Raw genomic sequence first — 19,425 nt, forward strand, 5'->3', positions numbered from 1 at the left:
GCCGCCTGTCTTGTCGCCGCCCCCGGCCCCCGCCGCCCGTCGTCGCCGCCCCTGCCGCCCGTACGCGCCCGGCCCGCTCCATACACACACACACGCATACAAACATACACACATACACACACACACACGCATACACACATATATACACACATACACACACACATACACACATACACACACACACATACACACAGACACACACACACACACTACACGTGCACACATATATACACACTACACACACACACATACACATATTTTTTTACTTATTTTCTGTGTTTTCTAATGTTTAATTAGATGAATTAGAACTATCTAGTTAATTTATTTTTTTAGAATGTTAGAAATGTTATGTTAGATGAATTAGAAATATATATGTTAATATTTAGTTGAACTAGTTGAATTAATATATAGATCGAACTAGTTTATTTTTAGTAAATGCTTAGAACTAGTTGAATTAATTAATATATAGAACTAGTTTATTTTTAGTAAATGGTTAGTTGAACTAGTTGAATTAATATAACTAGATTATTTTTAGTAAATGCTTAGTTAAACTAGTTGAATTAATATATAGAACTAGTTTATTTTTAGTAAACGCTTAGTTTGAACTAGTTGAATTAATATAACTAGTTTATTTTTAGTAAATGTTTAGTTGAACTAGTTGAATTAATATATAGAACTAGTTTATTTTTAGTAAATACTTAGTTGAACTAATTGAATTAATATAACTAGTTTATTTTTAGTAAATTCCTAGTTCAATTACTAGAAGTAGTTGAATTAATTGAATTAGTAAGTGTTTAATGTTTGGCCTAATATGAACATAGGAAATGTCGTCTGACGACGGAAAAAATTACATTATGTGCGGATTCTGTGAAGATCAGCGCGGCCAGTGCGACAGAAATTTCCTTGTTGATGGTAGGCGTTTCAGCATCAAGCTGGATGAGACCTTCGAATTCGATACAGTAAGTCACAACGACAAGTCTGTTTTCGTAATTAAGCATGACTTATATATGCTTCATTTTGCCTGACTTATAATTTTTAATTTTCACTATTCTATTAGCGCATCCCCTGCCATGCAAGAATTTTTGTCTTGGATAAGATAGGTTTCAAACATATGGAAACTATGGAGGTAAAGAGAGCTTACCTGAAAACTGAGCATGATGGTTATACTTTCAACGTCAAAGTATACAATGCACACACGTACACCTATTTTGAATGCAAAACTTGGCAAGCACTATGCAAGGCTTATGCATTTGAGCCTGGTATGGTTATCACCTTTGATATTCGTCCGGAAGATGATATTGAAGGTAATAGAGACATATGGGTCGATGTGCAGACGCCTCCAGTTCTACCATTATGTGAGTTCTTCTCAACTATATTTTTGTCTTTGATATTGCTTATTCAAAAATAACTGACAACTAATTTCTATTGATAGCTTATCTCCATTCAACCAAACATGTCCGGCGCTTGGTAGACAGGACCTACTACTGTCCCGGAGCTGAACTAAACTGCGAGGCGATAAGTCATTATGTTTCATGGCTTGAGGATCTTCATACTGTCAAGACAAATTTTCTTCCTGCACTTAGAAATGTTAGTACTCAAAATGTGCGACCAATAGTGATGGTATTGAACTACGGTCACATCTATTTAGGAATGATGGTAAGATATTTACTATTTGTCCTCAGTGCATATTTTGCATACATAATTTTTTTGCTAAACTTTCATTGCTAAGTATATTAATTAAGTACTATACGATGTTCTTCAACAGGGACTCCTGATGACAGTTGTGCCTCAGGGGATCGAGACTAAAGGTCATATGTCAATTGTTAGCTTACGGCCAAGATATCCTGCATTGCACATCAATGCATTCAGGATTTCTAGAAGCGATGAATGCTTAATAGTGAAAGATTGGAGGAAAATTGTTAATGATCGCAGAGAAGTACTAGGGGGCAGCAATGAGAAGCGCAACCCACGATTAGGAGACAAGTTCATCTGCATGCTCCGGTATTATCAATCAGGAGAGCTATACATGTTCTATGCTATTTTACCAGAGAGAGAGTAGCTAGCAGGAGTGATTTAGCTAGTTCTTCATGCTGCTCTTAATTAGTACTTGTCCTTTCATGTCCGTGTTCTTCGTTCTGAACTTAAGTGATTTGCTTTTGTGGTGTTATATCTGAATTCTTCTTCTTTAAGTGAATGTTTCTGGTACAATCATGCATGTTGAACTCGATGATATTTTTGCTTCTGGTAGAAGTGAATGTTTCTACTTCAAGCTAGTGCTGCTGATGATATTTTTCCTACGTTACCTAAGTGATCAAGTATATGCCATATCCGTATATATTATAGGTTGATCAAGTATAATATGGATATGGCATATACTTGATCTCACTTAATTAGCTAGCTAGCTAGTAGCTAGAGATATCCAATAAATGCATCCAATCGAAAACTAATTTGCGGTACTTTCACCTAATGATTTAACAACTCATTATAATGTAAAACAATCACTAAATTAAATTGAAAACACAAAATTAAATAAAAATTTAGAAAAAACACCCAAACATTTAGTACCGGTTGGTGTTACCAACCGGTACTAAAGCCCTACACGCAAACGGGCCTGGCTCGTGCCACGTGGTGGCACTTTAGCGCCGGTTCGTGACGAACCGGTACTAAAGGGAGGGGACCTTTAGTCCCAACTCTTTAGTGCCGGTTGGCGAACCGGCACTAAAGCCTGTCACGAACCGGCACTAAAGGCCGGTTCTGTACTAGTGGTAATTTAGTGACATGTAAATTTTTACTACCATATTTTCCTCTCTCAGAATAATTACATGTAGGATCATAAGAAAATTCAACAAAATAGCTATCACATAACATATTCTCAACATGATCGACATGCATGCAAAGTTGACACTCTTCCAAGATAGTGGGATTAACATTAACTAAAGTCATGACCTTTCCGAACCCACTTTTATCAAAAATATCATAAGATTGAACATACTCCAAATATGTGGGAGCTAAAGTTGACACTCTTCCAAACCCACTTTAAATATTATTGCAAACACTATTATCAATCTCATATTCATCATGGGGCTTAAATAAATTTTCAAGGTTATAAGAAGAATCACCCCAATCATGATCATTGAAACAAGTAGTAGACATAGCCAAACTAGCATCCCCAAGCTTAGGGTTTTGCATATTATTAGCACAATTGACATCAAGAGAATATATAGGAAAATCATTTCAATCTTGCTTTTTATTAAAGTAGTTATCATAAATCTCTTCATAAATTTCCTCATCATAATTTTCAGATTCACGAATTTCAAGGAAAACTTCATAAAGATAATCTAGTGCACAAAACTCACTAGAAATTGGTTCAACATAATTGGATCTCTTAAAGAGATTAGCAAGCGGATGAGGATCCATAGATCTTAGGTTCTCTGTTTAGCAATAAACAAGCATATACTCCAACCAAATGAGCACACGAAAGGGAAAGCAAAAGAGAGGAGAAGAAGATTGGGAAAGAGAGGGCGAATAAAGCGGCAAGGGTGAAGTGGGGGAGAGGAAAACGAGAGGCAAATAATGTAAATGTGAGGGAGATGGGTTTGTGATGGGTACTTGGTATTTCTTGTCTTGAGTGAAGACCTCCCCGACAACGGCGCCAGAAATCCTTCTTGCTACGTCTTGAGCTAGCGTTGGTTTTCCCCGAAGAGGAGAGGGTGATGCAGCAAGTGTAGCATAAGTATTTCCCTCAGTTTTGAGAACCAAGGTATTAATCCAGTAGGAGGCTCCTCAAAAGTCCCACTCACCTACACAAACAAACTGAGAACTCGCAACCAACGCAATAAAGGGGTTGTCAATCCCTTCACGGCCACTTACGAAAGTGAGATCTGATAGAGAGATAATAATATATTTTTGGTATTTTGTAATATAGATGCAAAAAGTAAAGATGCAAATAAAGATAGATTGAAAGAAAATATGATAAGAGATAGACCAGGGGGCCATAGGTTTCACTAGAGGCTTCTCTCGAGATAGCATAAGTATTACGGTGGGTGAACAAATTACTATCGAGCAATTGATAGAAAAGCGCATAGTTATGAGATTATCTAGGCATGATCATGTATATAGGCATCACGTCCATAACAAGTTGACCGACTCATGCCTGCTTCTACTACTATTACTCCACACATCGACCGACTCCTGTCTGCATCTAGAGTATTAAGTTCATAAGAACAGAGTAACGCTTTAAGCAAGATGACATGATGTAGAGGGATAAACACATGCAATATGATATAAACCCCATCTTGTTATCCTCGATGGCAACAATACAATATGTATCTTGCAACCCTTTCTGTCACTGGGTAAGAACACCACAAGATTGAACCCAAAGCTAAGCACTTCTTCCATGGCAAGAAAGATCAATCTAGTAGGCCAAACCAAACTGATAATTCGAAGAGACTTGCAAAGATAACTCAATCATACATAAAAGAATTCAGAGAAGATTCAAATATTATTCATAGATAAACTTGTTCATAAACCCACAATTCATCGGATCTCGACAAACACACCACAAAAAGAGATTACATTGAGTAGATCTCCACAAGAGAGGGGGAGAACATTGTACTGAGATCCAAAAAGAGATAAGAAGGCATCTAGCTAATAACTATGGACCCGTAGGTCTGTGGTAAACTACTCACAACTCATTGGAGGGGCTATGGTGTTGATGTAGAAGCCCTCCATGGTCGATTCCCCCTCCGGCAGAGTGTCGGCGAAGGCTCCAAGATGGGATCTCGCGGATACAGAAGGTTACGGCGGTGGAAATTGTGTTTCTTGGTGCTCCTGGATGTTTTCAGGGTCTGTAGGTATATATAGGAGGAAGAAGTACATCGGTGGCCGCCCGAGGGGCCCACGAGACACGGGGGCACACCCTAAGGGGGGCTCCTATCTCGTGGGAGCCTCAGCTGCTTCTTGACTTGCACTCCAAGCTCTCCGGATCAGATTTGTTCTAAAAATAACGCTCTCGAAGGTTTCATTCCGTTTGGACTCCGTTTGATATTCCTTTTCTTCGGAATACTGAAATAGGCAAAAAAACAGCAATATGGGCTGGGCCTCCGGTTAGTAGGTTAGTCCCAAAAATGGTATAAATATGTAAAATAAAGCCCATAAACATCCAAAAGGGGTAATATAATAGCATGGAACAATCAAAAATTATAGATACGTTGGAGATGTATCAGGCGCCAAAGGCTTTTAAACTTCCCGCTCACATCGAAATATCACGCGCCCGAAAGTTTAGGCCTGCGATATTCCTGTTTTACCCCTGCCACATGAATGGAAACGGGCTGCTTTTGTAACTCCATTGTTTTCCCCTCTTTGCCCCCAACATTCTTCCCCAGAGCCCCTCCCCTTCCCCTACCCGACCCCCCCAACCACGGCAAGCCGCCGAATCTAGTCCTCCGCCGCAGTGGTGGACCTCACACCCCGCCGGATCTACCTTCCGCACCTTGGAACCCCCAACTACCAGCTCGCCACTTCACCGGAGCTGCTTCAGCGACTCGCTTGTCCACCGCTCCAGATCTCCTTGACCGCCATAATGGTCCACCGCACCGGATCTGCTTAACTTGCGCCCTCGTCCACCACAACGTAGGCTCTTCACTGACTCCCTCGTCCGCCCCTTTGCTGGCCCATCATACAAGCCCTCGTCCGCCGCAACAGATCCGTCTCACCGAAAGCACAGTACAACGCGCCCGCCGAAGCCTTCGTCCACTGCACCGGACCCGCTCCATGGATGCCATATTCAACTCCACCGGCCCTGCTTTACCGACGCCGCAGCCTCATCAGGTTATTTTGATTTGTATTCCTTCGTTTTTCTCTTTATCGTGCAAATGTTCACTTACCGCAGATGAGCTTTCTTGTATGTCGACAGGCGCCGCAACCGTAGCACCGGAGCCACTTCAGCGACGGTGACAACTGGCCCAAACTCAACCGCAACACGAGCACCATCGATGATCCTTAGCTATCAAGAATGACAACGATACCCATACGCCGCCGAGAATCAGGTACTATTATCCAACGGTCGGCGCCTACGTTCACTTTCCTAGCATAAGCACCGCACCTTTAAATTTCTTCAGGGCATCATTCAGTTTTTCATGAGATGCGTTATTCTGCTTGCACCTGTAGGGCCATACTTCTGGCAGTGAACATGTTACATGTGCTAAATTACATACCAGTGCACATATAGTTAATATGATATAGTTTTGTTCTGATGCCACCTGTTGGTTCCATCAGACTTCTTAATGTTCTCTACGCTTAATTACACATTAGCAAACTAGCATGTGGTTCCGCTGCTTTTTGTTTGTTTTACCCTACATGTTCTAATGCTAGCTATTACATCACTGCTTCGAGCCTCTGTTCATTACTTTTTTGTGTGTTCTTGATCTTCCGAAGTTGCATGACTAAGTTGATGCTTCTATTAATTATGGAGCTGCCAACCCCATCAAGCAAAATATTTGTTCTTTTGGGGCTGGCACCTCGAACAAGCATAAAAATAGAGGGAAGCAGATATATTGTCGTGCACACACCCTTCTTTCATTAGTTTAGATGAACCATTGATGATCAATTCGGACCAGTGCATGCGATTAAAATTAATTTTACCTAAATAGAGGGTGCAGAATAAACTACAACAACTTGATTTGCAACCACGGAATGCTGACGATATCTTCAAAGAACATTGCAACAGCAGCGAGGCTTCACAACAACATATGGTAAGCCAGTGTGTTTTAGTACATGTGAAATGTAATGCGAGTGGGCTGCTTTCTTGGCTTGTGACCTCAACCTGTAATCCTACCAAATTACAAATAGTTCAGTTGTCTGCTTTGATGTATTGCTTGATTCGAATGCTTGTTTGTTGTTACACTATGCCTGAGTTGGCCAATATGTCAGCAGTACCTGTTGTACTATCGTAAAGAAATGCATATGCCTATTTCATTTGAGTCCTTAACTTTTCCTCTCAACTTCATCAGAAGACTGTCTTTGTAGTTTATATGAGGCCACACTGTTAAGTGCTTTCTCAGATTATTTCAACTGCTTAGATGCCTTGGCAACTTAAATATAGCGTACACTCCCTTCAACTAGGGATGTCAACTGGGTCCCGTTTAATCCTGATTAAAGTCCACTAGTGGTATGATAGTTCAAAAGAGTTTTTATTTTTTGAGGAAAATGAACTAGGGAGGTAGCAAAAATTAACTAGATGGGACTGGCAGATGTCGTTTATTTGCCACTTACATCCCTAGTTTCATCTTACCATTTTAATTTCTTTTCGGCTGATGCTGTTTCGAACTATTTAAATATAGTTTGCCATGCTCGGCAATAATTCATCTGTCGTTTACCATGTAAGCTTACTGCCTAGATCATATGATAACTATCTCTTACTTATGTCCAGCGGAAACCTTTCAGGATGCCGTTCACACTAGGACACAATGTACAACCCCAGAATCTATTTGTGGAAGTAGTGCGCCATCCATGTTACCAGATGGTAGTAGTTCAGAGGCAACACCGCTGGAGAGCAGTCTGAGCACAGATATTATAGTGCTTGAGGCTCTACTAGAGGCAGAAAGAGATGGTGTGGCTGCCATGAATGAGGTAATCTTTATCTTGAGGCTGGAAATTACGGAATTAGCGGCACACATTATGCAAGCAACCCAAGAATTGGAGGAAGTAAGAATGTTGCATTTGAAGACGGAGGAGGTCCTGCAATTTCTGCTATCTGAAGCCCAAGGTCATTCCGGTTCTTCTTTAGATACTAGTTGAAATTGTCATTGGATTATTGTACTTGCATGTTGTGTCATGTCTCTGAATGAATTATGTTGCAAGACCCCCTATGTTCTCCATGTGTTGTAATGATCCGAATTTTTTAGGCGAGGTAATCCTTAGTACTTGTATGATTGACATAAGGTGAATTGTTTTTCGTGTGAGCTTATTGTATTGGATGAAATAACTGTTTGGCTCAGAGTGTATCCAACCTACTGAATTCTAAGATCACGGCATTTCTAAATCATAATAATATATAAAGGCGGAATAAATCTTTGTTGTGGTTTTGAAGAAATAATTAACAAAACATATAATTATCAATGGATATTCGTAATCGAATTCTTTTCATACAAATTGGATTTGAATTTAGTTTGCCAGGGCCCAGGGCAAACGTGAATGCTAATTCTCCCAAGTTTTGAACGAAGCGGCTAAATACCCACTATAATTTGTGGGCTGTCTGAAGCAAGTGTTTGCGAGATGGAAATTACTGTCTACCCCTGACACTTGACATCCTTATCGACCGGATTTACACTGCTGTCGATAGGGGTAGACTAGTAACTTCAATCAGACGTGACACGACGGCCTCTGAGCCCATTCACACACAGTGGGCGCCAAACATGGGCGGCAAAACACATTTGATTCAAGCTCGTCCGAAAGACATGTGTCTCTTCCTCCATTTCCCCATTCATACACGGTGGGTGGCAAGACAAACTCTCCTCGTCCGAAGTCGATGTAGGCTAATATTTTAAATAGGGGCAGATATGTAACTTCCATCAGACGTGACACAAACCGCCCTACCTGTCAGCCCCGTTCATACACCATGGGCGCCAACCGTGGGTGGCAAAACACACTCTCCTCGCCCAAAATAGTTACCAGCAAATATTTGGGAGATGCGAGATTACCGTCCTATCCCCAACCAACGCGATGTCCGAAATTTTAAATGGGGGATAAGTTTGTAACTTTCCCCCATTTCAGAGAAGCGCGTCCCGAAGTTTGAGACCCCCCCCTTCCCCTCCATTCCCCATTAATACACCGTCGGCGGCACGACAACCTCCACACTGCGGCCAGCCTCCTCCGCCACCCCATCCTCCACCTTGCTGGAGCCGCTACCCCTACCCCGTCATCCACTACAAGAGATGGACGTCTCTCATCCACGGCGCTGGACCAGGATCCTTTCATCGCCTCCTCTCGCTTCATCGGCACCGTTGTCCACCTTGTCGTTGCCGCTCCTATGACCGCCTCGTCCACGGTAACAGGATATATCCCCCGACCCGGCCGTCTCCCGTCTAAAGTCTTCTTCCCCGCCACCGACAGCCATCGCACCCGTAGCACCCTCAACGTATTAGCATAGGCCTACACGGCGTCGCAAGAGAGGTGGTACTCTTCCATATGTGCTTAAGTTATTGATCTCACCCGGAAAATAGATCGTAATTTGTTTACTGTACTTTTCTTGTCCATACCAAATCGTAGTGGCTAGTTGAAAGCAAACATTGGTTGTGAAGTAGCTTTGTCCGGTTTGCACCTACAGATCCGCCATGGCACGGGCACTATACTCGTAAAGCTTATGGTTTCCCCCTTTACATTCACTACCATCATCGTAAGTGCTTCGTGTCGTGCTAGCGCTGCTCCTCAAGAGCACAACCCAAAGCTTACGTGTTGAAATACGAATCTGATATGATGCTCATATCACTAAAACAGAGAATGTTTAATTGGTCACCTAATGTTCCTATATTCGTTTTGAAAAGCATGTGTGCCACCCACTGGTCCAGCTAGTTCCACTTTCCTCATTTTTCTCTTGATGCTTACGGTTTTCCCCTTTTATCTACTATACTATGATCTGCGTAGGTGCTTTTTGTCGTACTAGCATTACTCCACCCTTCAAGCTAAACAACACAACACTCAGAATTCGAAAGCTTAGTTGCTCAAATATGATTATGATATGATACTGATATTAGTTAACCAACACATTTAATTGGTTAGCTAAAGGTCCCACTTGAGTTTCCAAATGCATGTCGCGACATATAGAGAGACAGCATAATTGCATTTCTTTGTCACTTGTTGACCGTACTTTCTTGTCCATACCAAATCTTAGTTATTATTTCAAAGCAAACATCAGTTACTAACTACCCTTTGTGCAGTTTGCAGCTTCAGATCTGCCATCCCACTGCCATGGTCAACACTATACTCATCATGTTTATGTTTTCCCCATTTTATGATGACCACAATAAGCCTACGTGGTTCGTGTCGTAATAGCACTGCTCCACCCATCGAGCTAAACAAGCTTAGTTGTACAAATTCATATCTGATATTATTGCTGATATTAGTAAAACTGAGAGATGTTTAATTGGTTAGCTAAATGTTCCTACTTTAGTTTCGAAATGCATGTGAGCCACATATGGAGAGACCGGAAAGAATACTATTTCTCTGTGCACTCTGGTTCATCATGGGTGGCCAATCGACATTGTATTGAAAGACTTGTAATATCTTCAATCTGCTTGCTCTTCTGCTCTTCTTTAAGATGATACTCTTCTCTTGCGGTCGACTGGTCAGGTCGAGTTGTTCTCCCTTAGTATATTTTGAATCTCTCAGGTTAGGTCGACTTGTTCTTCTTTACTATATGTTGAAGCTGTCATCTGCGAAGTGTCATCACTTCTAGAGCTCTCATATTTTGAGTAGTAGGCCACATTATATTAATGCACACAACAAATTACAGCATGCATGGCATCTTTTAAAAGAATTGCAGAGATAGCACAAAGGGGTTTATAGGGAGGCAGTATTGGATTAGAATCACTTATGCATTACAAAGAAAATATCACTTGTTTTTATGTTTTCATGCATGTAAGATATTGAACATTATCAAAATGAATATGAGAATGGGCGCACGAGAGGAATATTGCGGAACGATCCACTGGCTAACAAACTTCATGGTGGAGGATGGCCTATCTTATTCACCCATCAAGGTGCTTGCTCTAACTGTGCAAAGTTGTATTGGTCGCACATATTTAGCATTTGACCTTTTGCATTACTTCTACTTTGTTACACCATCTGCTTAGTTTAAGCATCATATATGAGTATATGCCATACCTATCCATTTTCTGTACCTTTTCCATGTGTCGTCACACTATGTTTTTCCAGTCAAATGTTCTTTCGTAATAGATGTGCAAAAGGAAGAGGGTGAGTGCAGATCCTCAAGGAGTACAAACTAGGTAATTGGAAAAGGTAGTGATACCTGTTAAATCAAATAGATCAGCAGCCATAGAAAACACAGGCCCAACTGTACCACACTTTACCCCTACTCCAGTGCCCAAACCCCTATTAGAACTACTAGGAGCCCAGTGTCAGGTACTGCCTATGATATCAATTCAAAATTTGAACTCCTAAAATTCTGCTTGTGCCTTACCTTCTCTCTTGTATGAAAACTAATTTCAGATGAATCTCCTTGTTTAAAGGATCATACAATCTCAAAACAATAATGGGCTCCGCATTGCTCTTGTCAGTGCCTCTCTCCCTTTTGCCTTGTAACGTTGTACTTAATTAACTGCTATTTGATTATGTATCATCAGTCTGCACCTGAGCTTCATTATCCTCTGTTTCTTCCAATATTATTTGATCTATATTTACTCTTTGCAAAATGTAGAATAATGGCAATGCTTATAAAGAATTTTCTTTGGGGAATTTATTGAATTATCCTTCCATCAAGATGGAGAAGGGCTTTGTCCAGCCCGTGTTAACATGTAATGTAAGTTCATCCTTCTCAAGCCTTCAAACTTTGTTCTAGTATAGATTTGGATGGGCGTCATTTCCTCCACTGCTGTTTGCTTTGCTGTTTACATCTGATTGGATGTTTGCAACAACTACCAGTTTCAAATTGTAGTTGTAAAAATATGTTCCTTATGCAGAACAGATCCATTTATTTGCTTATATAATTGTGAAACCTGTTACGTGTCTCCTTGTTTCTCTTGCAGAGTCGTATCTCTTACGCCAGGCAGAACTTTAGGGAAGATAGTGAGCCAAACCATCTTGAGGACAGCGACATGAACCCAAGGTCCTGTCTTGATGAAGACAGTGAGTTGAAGCTACTCACCAGCAGGTGTGAGACAACCTCTGTGTAGTCGCCGCCTCAATCAGTTCGAGTTCTTCAGTCTCAACTTAAAGCGGAAAGGCTTGCTTCAGCTCAGCTCCGACTTGAAGTCAAAGATGCAATGAAGATGTCAGAGGACTGTCGTGCGCATCATCATGCCTTAAATGTAGTGTTGATGCATCTATCGTTGACACAACTGAGGTCTACTCACCTTCTTCAGCTGTTTGGGGGGCCCGACCTGGCCAGGCCTAGTGCCTTCTGAAGTGCTCTTAGTTTTGTATATTTTTTGTCGGCGCGTTTATTTTCACTGGTGGTGAACTTTGATGCCCAGTGGATGTAATATGTGTGATAGCCGTGATAGCCTAGCGTAAGTTGCTTGCTTATTTATTTCCTTGTTGTCTTGTTTATTTGTTTGCTTGTAGTCATAGCAGTTCTTTTTCCGCGGTTTGCTAGTGGCTACAATAACCTATTTTTTAAAACTAGGCCACAATAACCACGGGCTAATATTTACTGTAGTGACACTGGGCCTCCTACAGGCCGTAGAAATAGTGGGCCTTCTACGGGCCATAGAAACAGTGGGCCTTCTACGGGCCGTAGAAACAGTGGGCCTTCTACGGGCCGTAGAAACAATGGGCCTTCTACGAGCCGTAGAAACAATGGGCCTTCTATGGGTCGTATCATCAATGGGCCAAACATGGGCCAATAACAGGCCGCAATATGGCTGTAAACGGGCTAGAGTTGGAATCGTCCGTTCATGGGCCGACCATAATGGGCCATTGTTAATAGGTCGTATTTGATGACGCTATGAAAACGACCCAACGTATTAACGGACCCCAAACGGGCCGACTGTAACCACGGGCTGAATTTGGCCCACAAGCAGAAAATGACAGTAACAGGCCGTAAGTAAACCAATGCTGGAAATGAGCCCAAGAATAAATGGGCTCTGAGAAGGCCGAAAGATAACATGGGTTGGAAACGGCTCAACGGAATAACGGCTCGTTAATGGGTATAAAGTGATATACTGTTCATTACGGGCCAGTTTCACCACGGGCCGTTAATGGGTGTAAAGTGATACATTGTTCATTACGGGCCAGTTTCACCACGGGCCGTTAATAGGCCAAGAGTTACATAGGGCCTCGTATGGGCCGAAAGACATCATGGGCCATACATGGGCCAGAAGTGAAAACAGGCTGGAATCATATTGGATGGCCCAGATGACGCTACTGGGCCTAATATGGATAGGCCGTAATGGGCCTTAGGTTAGCGGGCTGTAAATGGGCTATATGCGAACAGGTCGTTAACAGGCTTTACATGGGCCAGCCCGCCATCTTTTGACCAAGTCAAACGGGCCGGCCTTTTCACAGGAATGGGCCTCTGTTGGGTCGTGCCACATGTCAACGTTTCATAGGCGCCTTCTGTCCAATGAGTGGATGGCATTTGTCCAAACGATCAGCTGACATGTGTTTCCTCCAGCCAATGATGATTTTACACGTGGAAAACCCCATTGGTCGGGGCTGTTAACGGGTTATCGGATCCAAAACCCAACCCGATAGCTTAACGGTGTTCCGTTACAGTGGATGCCATGTGTTGGTCACCCTTAACGAAAGCACTTCTGTGACGCGCGATTTATCTCATGGAAGTGGACACTTCCGTGATGATAATTTTGGTACTGCCATGGAACACTTCTACGACAGCACAGGTATGACTATCTTGATTCTGTCATAAAATCGTCATGGATGTACATCCATGACAGAAAACGCGACCTACTGTGACAAACACGTATCATCACGGAAGTGTATTTTTTTTGTAGTGTACCACCGTAGAGAGAACAATATTCCACAAATATAACCTGCTGACAACTATAGATAACATGACATCACACCATGGCCGAGTCATTATTCGAACCATTTTCCCACAACCAGCCACCGCACATATCGGGAGGCGGTTTCCTTGGCACGTCTTGTCTAAGCAGAGATCATGTCCCCTTATCACGGGATCCTCATTAATACAGGTACGGGTAACCCAACCGTGCCATTCAACGTGGCGCTTGGAAAATAAGCGATTTCATCAGGCAAGCGGGGAGGCACACAGTCTTCGCTACCTCTATAAAGGGATAAGGATCTCCGATTTTTACCCACGCCTTCTTCCTCCTTTGCTCATCCATTCTCGCACTCTCGAGCCCCAGCGCCCAAGTTCTCACCTTCTCCATAGGACCATTCACAGTATGTCCGAAGCGGGAGGCAAGTGGATGGCCTCCTCCATCAAGGAGGAGGACATTACAAAGATTCGGGCGGCCGGATACCTGGCCGAAAACATCGCGCACAGGCTTCCAGCGGAGGGACAGATCACCCCCACTCCAAAGTCTCGGGAAAGAGTAGTGTTCCTCTCTCATTTTGTCCGCGGACAAGGATTTCCACTTCACCCCTTTGTCCGTGAACTCATGTTTTACTATGGGCTGGACTTCCATGATCTAGCCCCAAATTTCGTCCTCAACATCTTGGTGTTTATCGTCGTGTGCAAGGCCTTCCTCCGCTTCAAGCCCCACTTCGTCCTGTGGCTACAAATCTTCTGCGTGAAGCCGAAGATCGTGAGCGGCCAACAAGCGGAGTGCGGAGGTGCCATGGTGGGCAAGATGCCCAACGTTACGTGGCTTGACGGCTCCTTTGTGGAGACCGTGAAAGGGTGGCAATCGGGGTGGTTATACATCACTGAGCCGCGCAACGCCAACTGGGCGGCGGCCCCCGAATTCCGATCCGGAATCCCCATGCGGCTCACCCCCTTGGAAAAGAAGGGCCTGGCCTGGGGCGAACCTGCAGAGCTGACCGGACTACAGAACTACATCAAAAACATGATGGGCAAGAAGATCAAACTTGTCAATGTAGTCCAGGTTATGCTCTCCCGCCGGATCCTTCCGTGCCAAAGACGGTCATTAAATCTGTGGGAGTTCGATTCGTCCAAGCACCAGACGCTGCGAGGGCTTTTCGGCACGACGCATAAGGACATCTGGAAGGTGTTGTTCAAGGCCACCGAAGTACCCCCTCCCATATCTGAGGACCGCGGACTCAGCGCCACGCGGCTCGCCAACCTGGTAGGTTCTCTGGTCATCACAAGATGTACCTTTTCCAGCGTGGAGGATTTAAAGTCACCATGTTTATCGAATCAGGATTACGTGGTGATGGCGAAGCGGATCGACTATCCGGCTCCGCTGCCGGAAGATCCGGCAGCCGCACTCCTGACGGAGATGCTAGTACCGGCGCCTTACAATGCGCCAGAGAAGAAGGCCGAAAAGAAGGCCACGGGGACCAGGAAGGGTATCCGACGGAAGGCTGCACCGGCCGCCTCGTCCGAAGACGATGAGGCGCGCTCCTCCCACGAAGGGGAGGAGAATAAGAAGAAGGCCGCGCCATCCCGGGAGGCCGAAGGGTCCAAGAAGGCGGCCACGGGGACCAGGAAGGGTCTCCGGCGCAAGGCCGTAATAGACTCGTCGTCCGAGGATGGCGAGGAAGATTCATCCCGAGGAGATGGCGGGAAACATGAAGGGATCCCACCTCCCCGCATTGGGGAGGAGAAGAAAAGAAAATCCGACCCACAGGGGGAGGCTAGGACACCGAAGAAGGGAAAGGCGTCCCTTCTGTATCACTCCGCCATGGCCTCTTACAGCGAGGAGGAGTGGCTGCCCAGGGGCAAGCCCCTGGCGAGATCGTAAATATCTGCACTACGAAATACTTTTCGTGCGACTTATCTTCATAGTTTGTTATAACGCCGAACATGCATATGCAGTCCGGCCAGGTCCCATCCCGAGGTATCCTCTTCGGATGGGTCTCTGAGTGATTCGACAATGAATCTGCTCCTGACGGCTACCTCCCCTCGGCCTGCGGATGTCACAGAGGTGTTGTCCCAAAGGATACCCGAACGGGGGGCGGCGGTTCTGGAGATGCCCCAAGGCGAAATTCCAGGCGTCGGGCACATGGGTGGTAAGATCCCCATGGAATATGCTGACGAGAGCTGCAGCAAGTTGGGCTCCCAGCCGGACACTGCACTGGAACCTCCAAAGGTTCCATATTCGGGTAGGAAGCCCCTCCCTAAGGAGGGCGAGCCGGTCGTGCCGATGACCTCCGTCGCGCCGGAGGCGTCGGATAGTCTACTGGAAGCGTTTCGTGGTGCTTCCATTGATGAAGAGCACCGTACTCTCATGAGTACAGTGATTCAGAAGGTTTGGTCCGCCAAAAGTGGATTGACTGAAGCCTGCACCAGCCTACTAATAGGCTTTGAGGTAAGTAATCAAAAGTGTGAGAAATTATCACCCAATAGACAGTAGCCCCTGATACTCTGTTTGCTGTTCGGAAAGAAAAAGGCAAACGGAGGGTCAACTCTAAACCACAGGAGTCTAATAGTATGTGTCTACTTGAATAAGCACGCGGTGCTGCTTGCCCCTGCTTCCCGCACAACGGAGGTCGCCGGACTCCAACGGGACCTGAAGCAGGCCGAAGAGGAGCTCAGCCTCACAAAGAGGCAGCTCGAAGAGAACAAAGGTAAGTGATACCCTGTCCATGTGTCATATATAGGAGAAAAAATTGGTGATGCTAACAAGAAGCATCATGATTTTTTAATAGGGGCCACGACCGAAGTGGCGGCCCTGAAGAAAGCGCTATCCGAGGTCGAAGACAAGGCGACGACAGAGTGTATTGAGCGTGAAAAGCAGGATGCTAGGGTGGGCGAGGTACAGCAAGAGCTCCTGGAAGAAAGCGCTATCCGAGGCCGAAGACAAGGCGACGACAGAGTGTATTGAGCGTGAAAAGCAGGATGCTAGGGTGGGCGAGGTACAGCAAGAGCTCCTGGAGTTCGGCAAGAAGTTCGAGTCCTTGGAGCATGACTTCAAGACGCAAGAGTCTGAGCTTGCCAAGGCCTTCCAAAGCACGACAGACGCCAAGGCCGAAGCCCAAAAGGCCCTCCAGGAAATCCAAGCGGCCAAGAAGATAGTTGCGGGTAAGGCATTCATTATTCAAAGTAAGCATGTGAAGGAGACATTTCTTTTACTTACCCGAGTTTGGAGTTCTCCAGGGGCATTCACAGATCTTCCACGCAGCATATCGGATGCCGCGGAGTTCTACCATGCCAAAGAGGGGAGTCCAACGGAGAAGTTGTTCTGGTCCCAGTATACCGGGGCTGAACACCCAATGTCTCTGAGTGACCAACTGAAGCAATTGGTCGAACTCCACAGGGCGGCCGAACTGGCCATGAAGGACCTCATAGTCCGGATATGGCCCGGTGAGCCCCTGCCCAGCAGCTATTTCGGCCTTATAAAGCGGATGGTAGATGACTGTCCGCGGCTTGAAGTTATCAAGCAATCTGTTTGTATTGAGGGTGCCCACCGGGCCTTTGCCCGTGCGAAGATGCATTGGGCCAAGCTGGATGCAGAGAAGCTGGTGAAGGATGGACCGCCGAAGGGCAAGGCACATCGCTACCCCGAGAAATATTATGATGGCGTTATGAAAGGTGCTTGCCTCATGGCCGATGAATGTACCAAGGACATAATCTTTGAGTGAATGTACTCATGTTGTCTTTGTAATATGAAAACAAATTTATTTGCGCTATATGGCGCTTTGTTGATTTAAAATATTACCTTCTGTGCGGCTGTTTATAAAATTCTGAAAGTAGGCCAGTCGTTGGCTTCCGCCCCCACGTAACTAGTACTAGGGTGTTCGTGGAAAACCCAAACACTCTTTATCCAAATTTTTGGTCCTTTAAGGAGGTGTTTAGCGCAGCGAACAAGGAAATCGGACTATGCGGCTTTATAACACTCACTTAGGCATAGAAGTCTACAATTTTAAATTTTGGCGAAGCCACTAGAATTCGGAAGGCCGAATTGGGGCGCTATACACGCCTAAATCGAACAAGGCTGATTCCTCGCCTGAAGCGAAAAAAATCTTTAAGGATTTGAGACCTCTCAAACGGCGACCAGCTCTCGCCTCATCATGACAGTCAGTTTTCGGCTTTTTCTACTGAGGTGCTCGTCCGGAAGAACCGGGACACAATCGCAGTAGTTCTCCCTGCGCTACCTTAGCCGATATAACGGAACGTAAGGTACCAAAACAAGGGAGTCGGGCAAACCCAAATATTGACCCAAGACATGATTCGGAGCTGATGCATATAATGCTATAAGTTCGGGGTGCCGCACTCTCGAAAGTGTTCGGACTTATCTTGCCGTATTCTGGGGCACCATAAGAAGCCCCTGGCAAACTGAACGTACCAAAGTGTACGGATTCCATATTAAATAAACATTTTAGGGAAAATGTGAATATAGTAATAATAAGCTGACGCTGTATATTATTTCCCGCTATTATTTAAATATACGTCCAAGCATATGTGCACAATTAATGCATTAAGCAGAAACAAATAGGACTATTTGACATGTCCTATCCAAGGGTGGGCCACATGTGGGTATCTAAAAAAGGTATAACGATCATTGACAGAGACAACCTTGGTATTCCCTTTGTACGCAAAGCCTTTTGCCTCCTTGGTTTTCCCTCCTGTGATAAGTCCGATGATCCGGTTCTTTGAAGGGGCTGCCCGAAAGTAGGGTCCTGAAAGAGGAAGAAGGTTATTAAAGTATGTCGGTCTTGTGGCGATTGAACCGCACTGTGGACCGCATCACTGTTGTGCCTCCGCCTATGCCCATTGTATTTTGAGTGCGTAGTTGTGTACGCGCGGCACAAATGCTTCCTGAATGGGGCCAAGGTGGAGGCCGGACTACTAGTCGTGCTCTTGGCGTGCCTGGCGGTGCTGTTGCAGAGTACTCTGGACTCGCTTGACGGTGTTCGGGGTTGTTGTCACCGAATTGGTGGTCTGTCAGAGAAGGCTGCTTTGTACTTCTGTCGCGAGGGACGCAGTGTGCTCTTTCGTATGGAGAGAGTGGTTTGTGTTTCCATTGACTGTTATAACCCCGCGAGGTCCTGGCACCTTGAGATTGAGGTATGCATAGTGTGGTACCACATTGAATCGAGCGAATGCGGTTCGTCCAAGCAGTGCATGATAGCCACTATGGAAAGGGACGATATGAAAGATTAGCTCCTCACTTCGGAAGTTATCCGGGGATCCGAAGACCACTTCCAGTGTTATGGAGCCCGTACAACGGGCCTCTACTCCTGGAATTACACGTTTGAAGGTGGTTTTGGTGGGTTTGATCCTTGAAGGATCGATACCCATTCTGCACACTATGTCCTGGTAAAGCAGGTTCAGGCTACTGCCACTGTCCGTAAGGACTCGCGTGAGGTGGAATCCATCGATGATTGGGTCAAGGACCAATGCGGCTGAGCCACCGTGACGGATGCTGGTAGGGTGGTCCCTACGATCAAAGGTGATTGGGCAGGATGACCATGGGTTGAACTTTGAGGCGACTGGCTCCATCGCATAGACGTCCCTTAGTGCACGCTTTTGTTCCCGCTTGGGAATGTGGGTGGCATAGATCATGTTTACTGTTTTCACATGGGGAGGAAATTTCTTTTGTCCCCCAGTGTTCGGACGCCGGGGCTCCTCGTCATCGTTGC

The sequence above is a fragment of the Triticum dicoccoides genome, chromosome 6B (genome assembly GCF_002162155.2).
Source record: "Triticum dicoccoides isolate Atlit2015 ecotype Zavitan chromosome 6B, WEW_v2.0, whole genome shotgun sequence".
Lineage (NCBI taxonomy): Eukaryota > Viridiplantae > Streptophyta > Magnoliopsida > Poales > Poaceae > Triticum > Triticum dicoccoides.